Consider the following 16,238-nt stretch of genomic DNA (forward strand, 5'->3'; position numbering starts at 1 on the left):
ACAGTTCATTATTTAAAATGTGCTTCCGTAATCAGTCTCTAAGAGAAGTCTTTTCTGATTCCATAATTCCACCTACCAGTTTGGGTGTGGGGAATCTGGCTATTTAAATACAAGCACGTTATTTTTTTTTTCAGACTGAAAGCTGAATTTCCAAAAGAAATAAATCAAACGCAGCTTTTTGAAAATTGGACGTATTATGCTAAGCTGATGTATCCTCACAGAGGAAGGAAGCAAAGCACTTGGAACTAATAGAATTGGCTGAACACTGGAGTTTTTAAAAGCCTTGGCCCATTTCCTGGCTGACCTCTTCCATAGCACAATGTAGCAGTAAATTGGAGTGGCATCTGAGGAATACAGACTCACACACCCTGACATATACTAGTCACAATCATAACGTTTTACATAGTATTTGTTATGATGCTATTTAGCTTGAAATGTGTAGAACATGCACTCACAAATAAAATTTAATATTGGATTATTTTTCCAAAATTGACTGGGGTAATATAAGGTAACTATGTTCCCTAGAAACACTAGTATTGCCTAATTTATGAACATTAACATTACCCAGCAGAATCAGACAAAGCAGCCTTGAGAAAATTTAAGCTGACAGAAACGCCATATTGTTGAACACCATCTTATTGGGACTAAGAAAACAAAAAATTCACCCAATCATCCCTTTATCCTAGGTAGTTGTTATATGGTGTTTTTTGTTTTGTTTTATTTCTTCATTAGTACCTTACAATCTGAAAACGGGAACATAATTATCTCTTAGGTTTTATCGATTTTCAAAGAAGTCTAGCAATTCTTTGAAAATAGTCACTTATCCAGTCACCGACAGAAATTATTACGATGCATACACCTTTACCATTGTTAAGGGAAGGTGCCTGATAAAGTCCTGGATTATATTCACAAAGATGGTTTGGTATCCTATAGATAGAGATGCTTATGTATACAGATATTAAATCATGGCCATATCTCCTGAATGGAGTAATAAGTTAGCGACTGAGGTCACAAAAATCATTATACCATGATTTCTGCCCTGGAGAAGTTTACAGTCTAGCAAGGAAGACAGATATATAACAAATTAATTACAATAAAAAATACATAATGCAGACAAATACAACGTGCTATGGACAAGTGCAAAGAAAGAAGTGATTATGATGAAACAAAGAAAGGGATAATGAAAGTAGAAGAAGAGAGTCACAGGAGGTGATTTTTGAAGAGGATCAAAGAATTACCAAGCAGAGAAGATGGAAGGGGCATTATCATCAGAAAGAACAAGTTTACTAAAATGTACACCAACTTTTACGTTACAAAAAATGTACATTTTCTTTCCTTGGCATTACAAAAAGTATACATTTTATGTGGCACCTTGACATAAAGTGATGAATCTGGTTTCCCACTTCAGCAGGTCTGTAAGCAAGATGCTTCTACGTCTTGAATATAGGATTAAATAGGTATGTATTCCAAACGAGGACTAGCCGTAGCCATTTTAGTATTTCAAAATGATGTTAACGTTAATATAGCAAGTGTTGATTTTAGAAAAAAATTATTCCCAAGATAACAACCATATTGCAAATTTCTCCAGTATTTCAAAGGGGCATCAAGTGAGATTTTAAAAAAAGATGACTTTATTTTCTGAATGTCTCATCTAGATAGATTTGGTCTAGTTATTTTTGGTTTTAGGGCAGCTCTTCTAAAGTGTAGCATGCTTAAATTTCATACCTGGGGTACTTATTACAAACCCTTGGACTCCTGCTTAGTGAATAAGAAAATATGGAGATGGGAGGTAAGACACAGGAATTTGCACTTTATGCAAATTCCTCAGGTGATGTTTAGATATTACTGCTTTTAGAGAATTTAGCCTAAAAGTGCAGCTAAGATAGACTTGTTTCCTAGAGCACCACAGAACTGAGAAGCAATTGCAAATTTAATTGCCTAAGAAAATTTGTAGATAGGTTTACATATAGATATAACTACAGGCATGAGAGAGGATAAATAAAAAAGTTCAAACTCATTTAATTTCTTTTTTAGTAAGAGAAACACATATTTACAAAACACATATTAAAAAAAAACATATTTACTCAAAAATGTTTCTTAGAATTTTAAAAGGAAGGCAGGTTCATACAATAATAAGTAACACCATGTTGCAATTTGAAGGTGTAGGAAAGGAAAAACATTCCTCTACCCTCTTGGGCTCAGTATCTGAGGACATGTGAATTAAACTGACAAAAGATAGATTAGCAAGAGGAAAAGAAAGCAGAGTTTATTTACATGTGCAATATGCATATACGAGGGAGTGCTTAGTGATATACTCAAAGGGGTAGTTAGAATCTGGGGCTTATATATTTAACTTAGTAGAGGAAAGGAAGGGGGTAAAGGGCTTCCAGGGGAAGAACAAATAGGTTTCTTTAGAGAAGACAAATGAGTTTCTAGAAGAACAAATAGGAGATAAGAAAGCTTGTGATAATTTTGTATATGCAGTTGTGAGTGGTCTTTCTGTCTTCTTTGTGGCCATGAAACTACCCCAGGCTCCCTGACTTCAGACTATACTACAAAGCTACCTTAATCAGGACAGTATGGTACTGGCACAAAAACAGAAAGATAGATCAATGGAACAGGATCGAAAGCCCAGAGAGAAACCCACGCACATATGGTCACCTTATCTTTGAGAAAGGAGGCAGGAATGTACAGTGGAGAAAGGACAGCCTCTTCAATAAGTGGTGCTGGGAAAACTGGACAGGTACATATAAAGGTATGAGATTAGATCACTCCCTAACACCATACACAAAAATAAGCTCAAAGTGGATTAAAGACCTAAATGTAAGGCCAGAAACTATCAAACTCTTAGAGGAAAACATAGGCAGGACACTCTATGACATAAATCACAGCAAATCCTTTTTGACCCACCTCCTAGAGAAATGGAAATAAAAACAAAAATAAACTAATGGGACCTAATGAAACTTCAAAGCAAAGGAAACCATAAACAAGACCAAAAGACAACCCTCAGAATGGGAGAAAATATTTGCAAATGAAGCCACTTACAAAGGATTAATCTCCAAAATTTATAAGCAGCTCATGCAGCTCAATAACAAAAAAACAAACAACCCAATCCAAAACTGGGCAGAAGACCTAAATAGACATTTCTCCAAAGAAGATATACAGACTGCCAACAAACACATGAAAGAATGCCCAACATCATTAATCATTAGAGAAATGCAAATCAAAACTACAATGAGATATCATCTCACACCAGTCAGAATGACCAACATCAAAAAACCCAGAAACAATAAATGCTGGAGAGGGTGTGGAGAAAAGGGAACCCTCTTGCACTGCTGGTGGGAATGTGAATTGGTACAGCCACTATGGAGAACAGTATGGAGGTTCCTTAAAAAACTACAAATAGAACTACCATATGACCCAACAATCCCACTACTGGGCATATACCCTGAGAAAACCATAATTCAAAAAGAGTCACGTACCAAAATGTTCATTGCAGCTCTATTTACAATAGCCCGGAGATGGAAACAACCTAAGTGTCCATCATCCGATGAATGGTTAAAGATGTGGCACATATATACAATGGAATATGACTCAGCCATAAAAAGAAACGAAATTGAGCTATTTGTAATGAGGTGGATAGTCCTAGAGTCTGTCATACAGAGTGAAGTAAGTCAGAAAGAGAAAGACAAATACTGTATGCTAACACATATATATGGAATTTAAGGAAAAAAATGTCATGAAGAACCTAGGCATAAGGCAGGAATAAAGACACAGACCTACTAGAGAATGGACTTGAGGATATGGGGAGGGGGAAGGGAAAGCTGTTACAAAGCGAGAGAGAGGCATGGACATTTATATGCTACCAAACGTAAGGTAGATAGCTAGTGGGAAGCAGCCGCATAGCACAGGGAGGTGTCTTCTCTTGTAGCGGAGCACGGGCTCTAGGCGCACAGGCTTCAGTAGTTGTGGCTCGTGGGCTCTACAGCACAGGCTCAGTAGTTGTGGCACATGGGCTTAGTTGCTCTGTGGCATGTGGGATCTTCCTGGACCAGGGCTCGAACCCGTGACCCCTGCATTGGCAGGCGGATTCTTAACCACTGTGCCACCAGGGAAGCCCTTACTCTTTTTATAGCTGAATAGTATTCCATTGTATGGATATACCACATACTGTTTACCCATTCACCAACAATGCACATTTGAATTGCTTCCAGTTTGGGGCTATTTTGAATAACGCTGCTATGAATATTTGCATACGAGTCTTTGTGTGACGTATATTTTAATTTCTCTTGGGTAGATTCCTAAGGGTGGAATTTTTGGGTTGCCTGGTAAGTTTATGTTCAACTTTTCATGAACCTGCCAAATTATTTTCCAAAAAGACCGTATTATTTTCCCTTCCCACAAGCAATGTATGAAGATTCTTGTTTTTCTATATCCTCACCAACATTTTTACTGTTTGTCTTTTTGGATAGAGCCATTCTACTGGGTATGAATTGGTATCTCACTATGGTTTTAATTCGCATCTCCATGATGGTTAATTATGTTGAATAATTTTTCATGTGCTTATTGGCCATATGTCTGGCTTCTTTGGAGAAATGATTATTCAGATCTTTTCTCCTTTTTTTAATATGTAGTTTTATTATCGAGTTGTAAGAGTGCTTTAAAAATTCTAGATTAAGTCCCTTAATAGTTAAATGATTTGCAAATATTTTCTCCCATTCCATGAGTTGTCTTCACTTTCTTGATGGTATCCTTTGAAACACAAAGGTTTTTAATTTTGATGAAGTCTTTTATTTACTTTTTTTGTCATTGTTGCTAGTGCTTTTGGTATCATATCTAAGCTTTGTTTAACCAAAGGTTACAAATATTTTCTCCTATATTTTCTTCTAGAATTTTTATAGATTTAGTTTTTACATTTAAGTCTATGATCTATTTAGACTTATTTTTGTTTATAGTGTAAAGTAAGGGTCTAAATTAATTTTTTGGCATTTTATGGATATTCAATTGACACAGGACCACTTGTTGCAAGGGCTATCCTCTTCCCATTGAATTGTCTTGGAGCCTTGGTGAAAAATCATTTGATCATAAATGTATGGGTTTACTTCTGGACTCCCAATTCTGTTCCATTGATCTACATGCCCATCCTTATGCCAATACCACACTGTCGCCATTATTAACTTTTGAAAGTTTTAAAATAGGGTAGTGTAAATCCTCCAACTTTGTTATCATTTTTCAAATTTATTTTGGCTATTTGAGGACCTTTGCATTTCCATTTGAATTTTAGCTTACCTTGTCAATTTAGGGAACCTTGCAATCTTAACAATACTGAAAATTCCAATCCATTAACATGGAATGTCTCTCCCATTTATTTAGATGTTTTAAAATTTATCTTAGCAATGTTTTGTGGTTTTCAGTATACAAATTTTGTACTTCTTTTGCTAAATTTCTTAAGTATTTTATTCTTTTTGATGTTGTTAGGAATGTTTTCCTGACAGTTTTCTTAACTGCATTTTTGGATTGTTCATTGCTAATGTACAGAAATACAAATAATTTTGGTATATGGATCTTGTGTCTTGTGACCTTGCTAAATTCATTTATTAATTTTAGTAGTGTGTGTTTGTGTGTATTCCTTAGGATTTTCTAAATATAAATCATGTTGTCTGCAAATTAAGACAGTTTTTACTACTCCCTTTCTAATCTGAATGGCTTTAAAATAATTTTGGTTTTTTGCACTGGTTAGAATCTCCAGTACAATGCAGTACAATGATGAATAAAAGTAATGACAGTGGACACTCTGGTCTTGTTTCTGATCTTAGAGGAAAAGTATTCAGTCTGTCATGATTACATATATTAGTTAAAGGTTTTTCATAGATGTTCTTTATCAGGTTAGGAAAGTTTCCTTCTAATCCTAGTTTGTTGAGTGCTTTTATCATGACAGGGTGTTGAATTTTATCAAATGCTTTTCCTGTATCTTTTGAGATGATTATGTGTATTTTGTCCTTTATTCTATTAATATGGTATTTTTAATTGTTTTGTGGGCTTTTTTTTTAAAGACACACTTATTCAGTGTCATGATCAGACTATTATATTTAGCAATCAACAGCATGGGTGCAAAAAAAGAAAATCTACATTAAAACCCTTTGTTGGAATGCTTTACACCTTCCACAGAACAGAAACTAAAATAACCTGTTATACAATTAGTCACAAATACAGTCCTCGAATATATACACTACCAAACGTAAAATAGATAGCTAGTGGGAAGCAGCCGCATAGCACAGGGAGATCAGCTCGGTGCTTTGTGACCACCTAGAGGGGTGGGATAGGGAGGGTGGGAGGGAGGGAGACGCAAGAGGGAAGAGATATGGGAACATATGTATATGTATAACTGATTCACTTTGTTATAAAGCAGAAACTAACACACCATTGTAAAGCAATTATACTCTAATAAAGATGTTTAAAAAAGTTATACAAATATAAAACAACAACAACAAAAAACCCAACAAATACAGTCCTCGAGTTCTTTTTGCCCATACACGTGAGTATTGTCTAAAATGTCTTATTTGTAGCAGCTAGGCCCTGTCACCACTGTGCTTGGCTGAAGTCACAAATCTGTTATAACCTGTAGCTTCCCTGTCACTTCTCTGGTTCTCCTCTTCTGCAAAGATTTGTTTCCTGGCAGTAATTAAAACCTTCTGCCACTGCCATAGCTACTGCTGCCACTGGAACCTCCAGAGCCACCTTGGTTTCATGGTTTGGCAAAGTATTGGCTTCCACCACCACAGGGGCCAGAACTTGTGCCTCCAAAGTTTCCTCCTTTTGTGGGTCCAAAATTTGAAGACTGATTGTTGTAATTGCCAAAGTCACTGTAGCTTCCACCACCTCCAAAACTGCTTCCATCGTTACCAAATCCATTATAGCCATCCTGTCACCATATCCACCACCACCGTGGCTGCCACCAAAGCCACCTCGACCACTGAAGTTTCCTCCATGACCAAAGCTGTCACTCCCACCAAAACCACGTCTGCGACCACCACCAAAGTTTCCAGAACCACTGTGACCTCTTTGGCTGGATGAAGCAACAGCCATCTCTTGCTTAGATAGGGCTTTCCTTACTTCACAGTTGTGGGCATTCACAGTGTGGTATTTCTGAATGACAATCTTGTCTACAGAGTCATGGTCATCAAAGGTTACAAAAGCAAAGCCTCTCTTTTTGCCACTGCCTTGGTCAGTCATGATTTCAATCACTTCGATTTTCCCATACTGTTCAAAATAATCTCTTAGGTGATGTTCTTCAGTGTCTGTTTTAATGCCACCAACAAAAAACTTTTTCACAGTTAAGTGGGTACCGGGTCTTTGAGAAGCTTGAGACGGCCCTCTTTGGTTCCACAACTCTTCCATCTACCTTGTGTGGCCTTGCTTTCATGGCTGCATCCACCTCCTCCACAGTGGCATATGTGACAACCCCGAAGCCTCTGGAGCGCCTGGTGTTTGGATCCCTCATTACCACACAGACTGTGAGTATTCCCCATTGCTCACAATGGCTCCCCAGACTGTCATCGGTTGTTTCAAAGTTCAAACCTTCAATGAAGAGCTTCTGCAGATGTTCAGGCTCTTTGGGAGACTCTGACTTAGACATGACAGCAGTAGAGGGGAGAGACTTCAACAATGCTTACTTGGCAGCATCCATGGGCAGAAAGCTTCACTGTTTCTTTTTTAAGATTTTTTTGATGTGGACCATTTTTAAAGTCTTTATTGAATTTGTTACAATATTGCTTCTGTTTTATGTTTTGGTTTTTTGGCCACGAGGCATGTGGGATCATGGCTCCCCGACCAGGGATCGAACCTGCACCCCCTGCATTGGAAGGTGAAATCTTAACCACTAGACCGCCAAGGAAGTCCCTAATTGTTTTTAATACTTCTCCAATTTGCATTTCTGGAACAAATCCAACTTTGTTTTGTTTTATAATCCTTTTTATATATTGCTGAATTCGGTGTGCTAATGCTTTTTAAGATTTCTTGCATGTGTATTCAGGAGGGTTATCAGTCTGTAGTTTTCTTTTCTTCTGATGTCTTTATATGTGTCTTTGGTATCAGAGTAATACTGGCCTCACAGAAGGAATTGGGAAGCACTTCCATCCTCCTCAATTGTTGAAAGAGTCTGTAAAGGATTGGTGTGATTTTTTTTCCCTTAAATATTTGATCCAATTTGCCACAAAAGCCACATGAGCCTGGGCTTTCTGTGTGTGGGGGTGGGGGGGATGATTTAAATTGCTGAATCAATTTCTTTACTTTTCAAAAAATCTATTTGCATATCATAATTTTTTGGTAATACTGCTCATATTAGATAATACAGTTGACCCTTGAACGACATGGGTTTGAATTGCATGGGTCTCCTTATACATGGATTTTCTTCAATAGTAAATGCCACAGTGCTACACAGTTGGTTGAATCTGTGGATGCATATGCGGAGGAACTGCAGATGCAGAGGAATGGCGAATACGGATATATGCGGATTTTCAACTGCATGGAGGATCAGCGCCCCAACCCCCCGTGTTGATCAAGGGTCAACTGTATGTTTTAACAATTCTCGATTCTGATTTTGCCTTCTGATGGTTGCTATCATTATTTTCTTGGTTGTTTACTAACTTGCCTGAACTAAGTTTATGACCTCTGTCTCCACTATAATGTAGGGCTGCTGACGGCTCTGCTAAGACTTTTTTCTCTTGCTTTTATTTTTAAAGACTAGCTTCCTCAGGGTTGCTCCTATATCTGCATAGCTCAGTGTTAAGGTTTTGCTCAAACACCTCCAGCGAGTATACATCCATTATCTGCTGAGGAGTCTGTGGGTGGACTGAGGAACACATTCAAGCTTCAAACTGTTTACAAGTCTGCTCCAGCTTTTATTTTCTCCTGGTCTCTCTTGCTTCTCATAGGCGTGTAGGCCAGGGATGTGTGGGCATGTACACAGGATATGTGGATTGCCTATCAAGTCCACTATGGCTGTCTCCCTTCCTGGATTTCCCTGTTACATCCCCTGGTAGTCTGCTGGCCCAGTGCCTGCCTCAAACAGTCCTGCAACCTCAGGCTAGCAGTCCTTCTTACCCACTTGCCACTGAGATCTGACAATGCTCTAAATCAAGTGACTTCCTATCAGCAGCAGCAGTGGCAGCAGCAAAGCGGCTAGCTTTTATTTTACAGCCTGCCTCACCATGGTTGAACTACTGTGCCAACAAAGCTGGAGTGGGGAGTGGTGGTGGTGATAAGTGGTAAGTTGGAGCAAGCCCAGTGTATTAGTCAGGATTCTCCAGAGAAACGGAACCAATAGGATACAGATAGATAGATGGATAGATAGATAGAGACCTATTATGAGAGACTGGCTCACATGATTAGGGAGGCTGAGAAGTCCCATAATCGGTTGTCTGCAAGCTGGAGGTCCAGGAAAGCTGATGGTGCAGTTCCGGTCCAAACTCAAAGGCCTGAGAACCACGGGAGCCAATACTGTAAGTCCAAGTCTGAGTTTGAAGGACCATGAACCAGGAGCATCAACATCTGAGGGCAGGAGAAGATGGATGTCCCAGCTCAAGCTGAGCAAATTTGCCGTTCCTCTGCATTTTTGGCCCTCAGTGGGTTGAATGATATCTACCCGTACTGGTGGGGAGATCTTCTCTACTCATTCTACTGATTCAAATGCTAATCTCTTCCAGAAACACCCTCACAGATACACTCAGAAATAATGTTTTATCAGCTATCTGTGCATCCTTCAGTTCAATCAAGTTGACACAGAAAATTAACCATCACACTCAGGCAAGTACACCATAGACTTGCTCTGTTCTTACCCAAAGTTCAGAAGTTCTAGGTTTGTTCTAGCCTTGGGTCAATTTCCAGAGTGTTGAAATGGTTGTTTTTGACAATTTGTTCAACTTTTTAGTTGCTCTGCACATAGGCGTAAATCCCCTAAACTCAAGAATTTATTTACTCAAATACAGGAGGATTTTCTTCATCAAGGTCAAAGAAACTCTTCCAACTGAGGGAGACATCAGTCTCTGACCAGCATCAGTGCAAGATACAATAGTAATACTGACCTGGAGATTTTTCTACTGTTTTACAATACAGCCTTTGATCCAAACATATGAAGAAGGGAACTAATATTTAATAGAAAATGGACATCAGCTTTGGTGTACACTTTGCTGATATGATTTGAACTTGGAGCCATGTGAGCAAATCTAGATGGCAGAAGAAGCAAACAGAAGGTCATATGTCTGGGGAATGAGAAAGAGAAATTAGGAAAGAAAGAGAGAGAGAAGAATATGAAAGGAGTCTAATGATTTTCCCGAAGGGCTCTTTATACCCAGATAGATTTTCCAATTATTTTGTAAATCCTTCAAAAGCAAGAACAGTCTTTCATGTGTTGTAAAATGCTTTAATGTAATGTCAGTACTGCACATGTGTCAAATTAAAATACTGTAATATTCACTAGTTCCAACGGTCTGGGTAGTACTGAAGGCTAGGTTTGTTAATATTTTATGGCCATGAAGCCAAATTCTAACTCTGTAATGTAATGTTAGTGTGTCCTCCTCAATCTAGAAGATGGGGCATTGAGACACACACTAACAAAATTTCAGCCACACAAGAGTCAGATTTTCTGACCTTCACTTATGTAAACAATATCTAAAAGCAGGCATGTTAGGAGCCAAAGATTGATGAGCTGCCAAAATGCTGAGTATTTGTTATATAATGTGGAATAGTATCTAGGAATATCTATACCATTTTTAAAATACTCAGGAGACTTAAATTTGTTAAAAATCATTGAATTATACACCAAAACGGGTGAATTACATGATATGTAAAATATTCCTCAATAATGTTACTAAAAATACCCAGGAGACTGAGAAAAAAACATATTTTTCAAATATGAAGTTTGAAAAATATACAGATGCAAAATAAAGTCAATTATAGTCCTAAGAAAAGGCAATCTGTTAGGTATTACAGATATTTAATTCAAACAGATGTCTTACACAGCTGCATTTTAAGGTAGGTGAAACATGCCACTTTAGAAATGAATGTATTAATGAAATGTTAGGTGCAATTAGAACTCTAGCTATTCAGGAATAAAATTTTCAACAAATCCTTTTTTAAAATTTTTCTTGAACTTTTACTATCACTTATATTTTCAGAAATTTGCAGCTCATGTAACCAACCTATGAATGACTTTCACCTTGACCACAGATTTATTTGTATGGAAAAACACAACAGTATTTGCTAAGTATATTCAATATCTTCCACCTAATTAGTACCTCAGGGCAGGTTGTTTATAAACAGAAAACAATAAGGGACACATTAAATATCCCCAGCAGTACTCTCTGCATACTATCAGCTTTAGAAATAAAGAAGACAGTTTGCATTTTAAGCAATAAACCAGCTAGATACCAGACTGCCATTAAGTACAAGGAATCCAACTAGAGAAACGTGGGATTCATGGGGAAATAACATTATCTGCAGCTTTATACACTGGACAAATGAACATGGTTCCCTTTAGCTTCAAATTAGAAATATGTGTAGAGGGCAACATGGAAATAGATACTATTATTTCTGTTTTTGATATTAATTTAAAAAAGAATGTTATAAAAGTGTTTCACACTTGATACTAAATACATCTCAATTTTGCACATCCCCCACCTTCCTACAATCACTGCCAAGTGACTACCTAGTATCCATTTACTGGGATCACAATAGAAATCAGCCATTAATTAGGGAGCATTTGGCTCAAGGGACCTGTAATGGGTTGCAGAGAATTGCACATCATGCTTCATATGCAGATGAGGTTGCCATCTGGTGGATTTTGTCTAACTATAAGCTAACAACATTTATAGGTAAAAGCAGAGTAATCCTTTTCTAGATGGGCAAAGCTGCCACTTTTAGAAAACATCTGGTTTCTTTTAACATTTATTAAGTGTCCATTTTGTGATTTGCTCTGAATGGGTGCCTGTTTTTTGTAACTTAAATATGAGGGAAAAATACCACGAAAGCAAGTATATTAAAGCTTCAGATTTAAAAGGTAAAAAATGTGGGATGAAAAAAGACATTCCATGCAAACAGTAACCAAAACAGAGCAGGAGTGGCTACACTTAGATAAAATAAACTTTCAGCTGAAGTCTTTCACAAGATACAAGAAAGTCACTATATCGTGATAAAGGGGTCAGTTCAGAAATGGCAATACAATAATAGTAGGGGACTTTAATATCCCACTTTCAGTATTGCATAGATCATCTAAATAGAAAATTAATAAGGAAAGAGTGGTTCTGAACAACACTATAGACCAAATGGACCTAACAGACATATACAAAATGTTCTATCCAACAGCACCAAAATACACATTCTTCTCAAGCACACATGGAACATTCTCCAGGACACATCTTATGTTGGGCCGCAAAGCAAGCCTTAGTAAATTTAAGAAGATTGAAATCCTATCAAGTATCTTTTGCAACCACTAAGGCATAAAACTAGAAACCAATAACAGGAGGAAAACTGAAAATTTCACAAATGTGTGGAAATTAAATAATATACTCTTGAACAACCAATGAGTCAAAGAAGAAATCAAAAGGTAAATCAGAAAGTGTCTTGGGACCAATGAAAACAAAAACACAACATACCAAAATTTATGGGATGTAGCAAAAGCAGTTCTAAGGGGGAAGTTCAAAACAATAAATACCTACATTAAGAAAAAAGAACGATCTCAAATAAACAACATAAATTTACACCTCCAGGAAATTAGAAAAAGAAGAACAAACTTAGCCCAAAGTTAGAAGAAGGAAGAAAATAATAAAAATTAGGGCAGGAATAAATGAAATAGAGACTAGAATGACAATAATAAAACAAAAAATCAATGAAACTAAGAGTTGGTTTTTGAAAGATAAACAGAATTTACCAACCTTTAGATAGACTAACCAAAAAGAAAAGAGAGCGGATTCAAAAGGTAATAAATGTGACTTTTTATTTAGCAAGTTTTTGCTAAACAAAATTTTGTTATGCTAATATTAAAAATGTCTAGAAGTAAGATCTATGACATCACATTGGTTCTGTTTTAAATGTCAAAGTGACTTCTGATATTAAGTATGTCTTTACCTAACAGCCTTACCATGGGGATTCAGGAGCAGATACATGCCAGAACTATAAACAGTTCCTTCTCTAACTTACTCTAATACAAAATGACTGTTGATTCAAATATCACCACCCAGGTTATCTAGTTTTACTCTTCTCTCCTTCTTTCCCCTAATGACAGGGATAGTATTGGGTTGTTGTAGGGATGAGAGCACCTACTGAATAGATTTTTAATACATCTCAGTAAATATGAGAAGTGGGTATTTTGTTTGTCTGTTTGTTGTTGTGCTTGTGTGTGTTTTTTCTTTTACTGAAGCTCTATCTACTTTTCCACCCTGATGATTTCAATTAACACTACCATGTTTGCATGAAATAACCTACATCAAAGTTAGTTTAAAAAAAGAAATCAGCAAGCAAATACATACATATGTATATACATAAAATATCAATACAAATTTAATACAAATATTAATACAAATGTAGTGACTACTCCAGGAAATATGACATCACAATTGCAAACATGATGTTATATAAATGGGTATTTGTGACTTGGGATAAAATTTCCTTTACAGTAAGGTGATACAAATAGTTTTTCTATGTATAAGTGAGGCAACGAGCTCTGGAAGCCAGTTAGATGACAAGAATAGGCTCTGGTAATGCAGACACTAATGTTGAAAATACATGTGAAGAGTTATATATTTCATGAAATAGGAGGGGATAAAAGCAATACAGCTAAATCAATGTATTTATATAATGGAACTTAATTATTTTACTAAATTTAAATTACCTAAGTAGATATTTAACTCATTCATTTATATCCCTAAACATTTTTATAATCCAGTTGACAAGAAAAACTTTTTGATATCTTCTTATTGAGGTCTCCTTATATTTGAGGATATATAACACATGCTGATGACTACATAATCTGCATTTCTAGCCTAGCCCTTTCTCTTGAACTCCAGACTCAGATACCTAAATATCTCCTAGCTATCTCTACTACCATGTTCCACAAAAGAGACAGAAGAGCTAACTGGTTAGGAGTGCAGACTAGGGGTTAAACAGACTGGGTCCAACTCCTGATTCCATCATTTACCAGCTGTGTAACTTTGCACAAGTTACTTCATTTCTTTGATTCTCAGTATCCTCACTTGTAAAATGGGGATAAAAATAGTACTGATCTTATAGGATTAGTGTGAAAATTAAATGAAATATATACCTAGTACACTTGGCTGAATGTACTCTATTAAACAATCAATAAGTTATACATTCCACTATAAGAAACACATGCACATATATCTCATTGAAACCAGTAATTTTTTCCCTTGGTGTGCCTTAGCTGGCAGCTCTTTTTCTAGACTTGCTGTACCTAAACTGGTTTTAATGATGTTTTGCAGCAGTTGTCAAAGGTTAGCATGTATGAATAGTATACAAAGGAACACATATATATGGAACGTTACCTACAAAATTCATTCTGTTTATACTGAAAGTTGGCAAAACAGAAAAATCAAAATATTTTGCACCATTCACATGGTATTTGTCACATAATACCATACACAATATAGCAGTTCTTTTGTATATGTCTTACCTTCAACACTAGATTATGAGCTTCTTGATAAACAGCAGTTTAGGCATTTTTAATATCCTTTCTCCCATAATGCTAACCACAATGCCTTGCAGAGAGTAGGTACTCAGTAGATATCAATCAAGTAAGAAAAAAGAAATATACCTTGTCCTTTTACAATGAAAAATGCAAAATTTTCAATCTTAAACAATTGGCAGGCTGAAATATATTTTACTAATCTTTGGGAGAATTAATTATTTAAATTCTCATTTCCTCTCCAGATTATTTCCTTTAATCCTAGACCAATTTTATAAATGTCCCAGACCTATGCATTCTTGGTAGCTTGTCTGACTGAATGTGTATTAAATCATCACAGGTTGCTATTATCTAGGAGTTTTTGTGAAAGTTTGATCACTTGGAAACATCAGCCATATTGCTTTTTAAAAAAAACATGTTTAAAATTTATAGTAATGCCTTGGCAGGTTTTTCTCTCTTCTCTTTCTCCTTTTATTCCATATCCTCTCTTACAAATTATTTGATGGTATATTTTGCAAAACAGTGAACTATTGGAATCAAAACTCCGGCTTGAAGTTCCAAATCATTAACCTTCAAATTCAAGTACCTAAGATGAACTATTTAGTATTAACATACTGAAAGAACAGCAAAAAGCAGGGATAGTGTACAGAATTATGCCATGAATATAAATAAGCCTAGAGCACTTGGGAAGGGGAGGAATGGGAGAGGGAAAGGAAATGAGAATATTATGACTCTTTGGAGGCATTCTTCCGCCTTTCCTCCTCCTTACCTATTTAACCTTCCATTTTTACTGTTTAAGTTCACTTGTCAAATAATCACTAAACATGTATACGAAATAATTCATAAAACATGTTTAGCACAGTTACTGACACACAGTAAACACTCAGTAAAGGTTAATAAATATTAGCGATTAGTATTATTATTGTGTGCAGTCCCACTTCTTTGCCCTTACATTGACCCCTTTTCCCAAATTTACATATAGGCAGGGTGTGTGGTCAGGGTTGGAATAGAGGAGGACTAGGCAGACTCTTTTTTTAACAGTTAAGGTCTGTCTGAATAATATTTTTAAAAAAGTGTCTGGAATTCACTCATTTCATGAAATCTACATTAAATTCCCAGCTCCATCTCTCCAACCAGGAGTCTTTCCAACTAGGCACTAAATGGCATACTTCTTAAGGTTCCCCAATGAGGGCAATTAATGTCTAGAGGCAATTTTTCATAAAAATGCATTCTGTATCCAAAAACACTAGACAAGCCCGTATATCTTATGTTTGTGTATCCAGTTAAATTACCTATAATTTTAAGTATTTGAAAGTTGATATAACTCAGTTTTCTGTAGCAGCAGATCTTTTACAGTACAGTGAATAGTCATATATATGGCTTATATATTATAGAACTACTTATTTCACGTTTCTTAGAAACAGATTTTCTTTTTGCAAGTGGGCTTCTTAGTCTTCCACCTTTAATGTTATTAGTTTGGACTGCATTATTTCTCCATATAGAGTGTGCTATAAGACTTCCAGTTAAACAAGGCAGGTTAGAA

General features: G+C 36.4%; 1 pseudogene; it reads right to left on the bottom strand.

Annotated features, from left to right (window-relative positions):
• Positions 1-6,682: 6,682 nt before the first annotated feature.
• LOC114906451 lies at positions 6,683-7,636 on the bottom strand (annotated as a pseudogene).
• Positions 7,637-16,238: the final 8,602 nt, after the last annotated feature.

The sequence above is a fragment of the Monodon monoceros genome, unplaced genomic scaffold (genome assembly GCF_005190385.1).
Source record: "Monodon monoceros isolate NGI ecotype Baffin Bay Population unplaced genomic scaffold, NGI_Narwhal_1 Super_Scaffold_22, whole genome shotgun sequence".
NCBI lineage: Eukaryota > Metazoa > Chordata > Mammalia > Artiodactyla > Monodontidae > Monodon > Monodon monoceros.